The following is a 5,962-nucleotide window of genomic DNA, read 5'->3' as shown; positions in this document are numbered from 1 at the left end:
CTGCCTTGAACTCCCCACGGTACCTTCTGGGGAGGGACTTCTGGGAACACAAGACTCAGAGTTTTACCCAGGGTTGAATTTGGCTTAAACTTTCCAATATGCACATCCAACCTTCCCCATTACTTAGGGCAAATGGGTGAGCAGCCAGAATAGGTCTGGCATGTCCACATATGACACAGTCCTTTCTATTAAGTGTTTTGTAGGCCAACCACATATTCTCCCTTCTCCATAACCAGTTTCAGTCCCCAATTGGTCACTATCTGAGATTCTTTTACATTTATTACCTGTACAGATTGGAGAGCTTAGGTGATGGCGTGGGACTTGGTCTTGAAGTGGTGGAGGAGTCCGGCTGAACCTGGCCCTGGCCTGTTGGAACTGGTGGTGGTTTTGGCAGCACTGTGATGGTAACATCCCCATCGTATCCTAATCAGACAGCTCAGACTACAAGCAGTCCTGTAAAAAACCCACCCTCTCCCAGAGAACACATCATCGCCAGAGATCAAGCAACACTTTCACTTCATGAACGTCACAGTGATGAGAGGTCGGGGTCAGGGATCTTCTTTAAGGAGTTGATCCCGAGCTCTATTAGCAACGGTTCTTCTCTTAACTCTGTGAATATTTCGGCAGTGTCAGTGTGTCTCACCTCCAATGTGCGATATGCCCCAGGTCGAGTGGAATCACCTTCTCCTTTAATTCACCTGTAACGCTAGATAATCTGGAATACAGGTTTGGCTAACAACAGTCTTTCATTTGTTTTTTGAATTATATATTTAACTTCTATGCTATTTGTTAGGCTAGAATTTTTTTATTTTTAATTAGTTTATATCCAATAGGCGTCATCATCCTAGAACACAATGTAACCTCCCCGTTTGATACTGGCTCTGGCGAGGTATAACTACCTATCTTTAATATGACTTAGGTAAGATTGTAAAATATTCTTATATTTAAATGCTTATGTATTTCCTGCCTATAGGCTTAAAAATATCTCCTGTTTCAACCTCATGTAATCATATCTTCCCATTTATTATGTTGTACAAATGGGATTTTTTTTTCGCTTTGTTTACAAATCATTAACAGATTCAATCGTCCATAGCAAATGTTATAAAACAGAAATTGACTCCTTTGGGTGGTTAAAATACAATATGGGTAGGTTTAAACTCTATTATATATAATTTACCATCAAATTAGATCCAAATGACACACATTTCATGTATCTCATACATCCCCGCTGGGTGATCAAACCAAGGAAAATGGCAATGAAACAGGTCAAGGTTTACCACACCTCCTTTACTATTCGTGTTCCATACCATGTTAAGACATACTAAAAGAACCTTTATCTTAAAACATCCTTGGTTCAAATAAGATCAGAAATATACTATAAGTGTGCACTCTTATAAGATGATCTTATTTGCGGGAACGCGAAAACCCTTAACCCAAACGTTTACTAAAAACAAATCTATAATTAGATAATACCTAATTCTTGTTTGACAATTCCCGTGTGTTTCATGTAACCATTCACACAACTGTGATTTAAACCGTGCAACTGGTTTCTTTTAAAGAAAAAAAATACTTCAATTGGTTTTAATTTTTTTTGTTATGTCACCAGCATTCAACAGGCTCCCCGTCGCTGGGAACCGTTGAGTGCTGCAATACTGCCATCATTCTGTCCATTCGTCTGGCACAGCTCTCAACCAGTCCCTTTCAATCCTTCTCATTTGAGCTATTAGTTTCTTATTATACTTTTGTTTTATAATTTTTGTTTGTTATTCTGTTATTACTAGTTAGACTAGAGTCGTTGACAAATAATGTAAGAGTTATAGTATGTAGGTTAATTGTAACTTAATAATATTGGTTATGTAATTTATATACATGTCCTTACTTTTTTCTTGCATAAAAGCCTGATACAACATACAATACATAGGGGATGCATATAAAGTGCCATGGGATCCGGTTATAGTTTGTTCATTTAACCATGTGAAAAGTGCCCAGGGAACCCCAAATATCAGTAGGATATATACAAATTAAGGGCGCAGATTCCAGCCTTGCACCAGGGAGGGAGAGAATGTCCTCATAACTGGGCGATGGTTCTTTTATCAGGGAGACGGAGTTTGCCGATCAACCTGAGTCCAGTGGTGGTCCTTTCATTTAAAATCGAATTAGCGCCGCTTAAAATCAGCTCTGACTTCTGTCAGGTCTGGAAAGAATTGGAGCTGGAGTGCAATGTGGAGGTGGTGCAAGGTGCCTGATTATCCTTTGACCTGAACTGATGTGTGAAGTAAATCTCCGTCCCTTCGACTGTCAGTCCACCTGGGTTCCAGCCACTTTCCTCTTGTGGACTTTAAACCTCACCAGTCACCAATTTTTTCCCTTCAGTGGCGGCGATCTCCCGTCAGCTCCCCCTCTTGGACCTGTGATCTGTGTGGAGAGAACGCTTGCAGAAAGTTCCGTCAATTTTCTCACATAATCAGACATTACAATTTGATGTAACATCAAGGGTGGGCATGATACGACCTCCCTCCTTGGTGGAAGCAGGCATGACTCTTCCAGTCATTATCTCATGAGGAGAGAGATGGGTGCCGGCCTGCACCTGGCAGAAGGCTCTCATGGACCATCAACGCCAAGGGGCAGGGCTTCGAGCCCATGTAACAATTCCGAAACTGCAAACATACATTTGATTGCGGCGTTTTCACGAGGCGCTTGAGATTGGGGCCTGTACACTGACCAAACTTGTGCACAAATACCTTGTAATGAGTTTCAGTCTGTCAGCCACCCAATGACTGACCTGGCATCCTCTAGTGCTGTTGGTATTGCCTCGACCCATTTGGAAAACCTGTCTACCTTTACCAAACGGTAGGCATTTTTCCCATTAGTATTGATTTGAGTTGGGACGGTGGTTGTGGCATTTTGGTCGTTAAGCTATGTCTGGGGCTTTTACTATCTGGTTGTATTAGCCGCGTCACTCACGTTGTCGAAACCAGCGATGTATTTTGGTGCCGAACACACCAGATTATATCCTGTGTCCCACCCTCGTACACACAGACTGTTATTACTTTTATGTTGGGGCGATAATTTAAATAACTTTCCAAAGTATTTTGCTATATCCTTTTGGAACAATATGTTAATTAAATTCGAGCGGCTTCTGAGATAATATTGACATTAATTATGGACTTATTTTTCTCACTAAGTTTTATTTGCATCCATTCAAATGACATTATTTACAATAACCTTCCCAAAGTAATTTCAGTTTATACTCTTTTGGGAACACATACTATTAGTAAATTCAAAGCACTTTCTAGAATAAATTATTTAATTAATTCTAGACGTTATTTTCTCAAAAAATATTATTATATTCAGTCTCGTGATACGGCCAAGCTATTACATCAATTTAGAGAGTTCAGGTTTAATTCCTATACTCCTAGTTCAAGCAATAACTTCTTACCAACGCTCCTAGTCGAAAAATAGTTATCGACTAGTCTCGGTTCTGCTAATGCAACTTGAATTCCAAAATATCAAGCATAAACTTCTTACTGACTATCTACTGGAATGCCAACTCCAGTAGGCTCAGGTTCGCTATTACCAACTTGATCACACAATATCACATTTCATCATATCACATCATTTCATCAATTCCTCACTGTTACATCAGACTACTTGGAATATCACCGATCTTTAATTTTTGAGTGTTCAAATTACTTCCAATGGTGCAAGCAGCAGAACCATCCGATAGACTATGCCCCAAAGTGGGGCCATGGATCCGTACATTAGTTGAACAACAAATTTCCCATATTTTGGAAATTAGTTTGACGTTGTTGTGTGTGTTAGCTTTTGTTTTGTCTCCCAACAGTCTTACTTTCATAGCCTCTATCAATCATAATTGTTGCAGAAAAGAACAAAATAGACATTCATTAATAAGAATACATCTAGTAATATTCTAAATAATTTACGACACTTCCATGACTATTCATTAAGATATCTTGTGTTTTATTTAGTATTCTCCTGACCTTAATACTACTTTTATTGTCTCGGAGTACTAGTGTAATATATCTTGTTATAATCCTATCGTTCCTTTAGTGTAAAGAAGCAGCATTTTTGAGCCTAGTAATTATACATTGCTGTGAACCCCGATATGTTTAGAAACACGTAATCTGCCCCGCTTTAGATAATCAAAGCGAGTGACTAAGCACATACGCACAATCGCGCACCACGCAGGGAGGATGGCTGGACATACAGGGACCTTTTATGACCACTGATAAGGCAGGCATGCCACCCTCTAAATACGCACTGAGAAGACCGCGCACTATGGACACGCCACACACACACCACTCCACACCGTGTCCTGTGTAGCAGGCCCTGGGGATTCATGACAGGACGAAAGACATCCTTCAGATGAGCAAAGAACCACCATCGAGACATTGCACCACCAGCGTGGAACTAGGGAGCGGAGAGCACTTCCAGCGTGTACAAACGGCACTCAGCTCAGGAGCTCTCACCAATCAGAGTTAGGTATTCTTGACGTTCATGAGCTTCTAGCGCTACTCATTTCACTGTATAGGAAAATGGTTTACTGCCCACAATATGTTTCGGGACTCTGTTCTGCCCTTAGTTCCTTCTGAGCTTAAATTGAACGAGTCCGCATTGAGTCGTGACAGCCTTAAGCTTACGCCAGCTCCAAGGGTGTGCTCTTACGCATAATCTGTCTACCTCACTCCACTAACGGTTCTGTCAACGACAGCATTACTACTCTTTATTTTTTCAGGTTTTTACCTTTCTATCTTCTATAACTTTTACTTTGGAGCTCTCCCATCAGATCCCACGCGGCGCTCTCAACTTCGGTCTCACTTTCTCAGCTAACGAATTACGGGAGTGCAACACCAAAACACCTTGGTAGCCACCAAGCATCCCGCCACTAATTAGCATACCTAGCATAGCTTCAAAATAGGTTTTCAACCTATTGGGAATTTATTCGGTCGTTTATAGTAGCAGAGTTTGATTGTGAGCAAAAGGCAAATGAACAAAGTTTTCTGTAGACAGAAATTATCCTCAAGTGAAAAGAATCGCAGGAATGTACCACCTGTACCCACCAGGGGAGACGAATCGGGATACGAGTGTTCACACTGACTCAGCACCAGAGAAAAACTGATCAGAGTACTCAACAAAAGGTAAGCGAACCAGCTTACAACACACATACTTACAAATATCTTAGAGAATGTTCACTAAGATATGGCACAAACATTTTATAAGTTCATCTTGACTCCAAATTTCTATTCGGTAGTGCCATAATACTGGAGATACGGAGCTATGCCGTTTAGAGCTTAATACACTCTACATATATCATTTGACTATAAAAACTCTCAATATCATATTGCCATTTCTGCTCGTTCAGAGATTATGCTGCCTATCGACCAATCGGGTTCCACATAAGTCTTTCACATTCACATCCAGTAGATCTAGACCAAGTATAAACAAGTGCACCATCATATATATCAGGATGACAGTTTTGCCTGATCTGAACAATGATTGCTCATATTGGTCCAAGTAGTGATGGCGTAGAGTGTTAACTAGCCTGTTCAGTAATTAAGTAGAAGAAAAGTGTATTACTGATCCAGGTAATGTAGACAACAACACAGATAGTGTTTCTAGCGAAATGAAACATGTGTGCGAAGGAACTACCACCAATCTCAACATTTATAGAGCGGTGCTGACATGTGTTCCAAGCTGAAGTTCTAGCTATGAATAGAGCAACGTGGATGAATTGTACAGCTGAGCGAATTAAATGAATTTTGTCTGAATGTGTTCGCATAGTAGCTCTGATGAAACAGTGAGGAATTAAATGATTTTTGTCTGAATGCTATTCCAGTGTCTGATGAAACAGTGTTACAAATTAAATGAATTTTGTCAATGTATTCCAAGGAGTCTGATGACAACAGTGAGCGAATTAAATGAATTGTTTTGTCTGATATAC

The 5,962-nt window shown here is 40.3% G+C and overlaps 1 long non-coding RNA gene across 1 annotated transcript in view; it reads right to left on the bottom strand.

Annotated features, from left to right (window-relative positions):
* LOC111952311 (uncharacterized) overlaps positions 1 to 261 on the bottom strand; it is a 3,044-nt gene extending 2,783 nt beyond the window's left edge. Inside the window, exon 1 of the long non-coding RNA XR_002875705.3 lies at positions 12 to 261. This is a non-coding gene — a long non-coding RNA (uncharacterized lncRNA). The remainder of the gene's footprint in view (positions 1 to 11) is intronic.
* Positions 262 to 5,962: the final 5,701 nt, after the last annotated feature.

This window comes from Salvelinus sp. IW2-2015, linkage group LG26, assembly GCF_002910315.2.
Source record: "Salvelinus sp. IW2-2015 linkage group LG26, ASM291031v2, whole genome shotgun sequence".
NCBI lineage: Eukaryota > Metazoa > Chordata > Actinopteri > Salmoniformes > Salmonidae > Salvelinus > Salvelinus sp. IW2-2015.
The sequence above is the reverse complement of the archived record's forward strand: the minus strand, read 5'-3'. Positions and strand labels throughout refer to the sequence as shown.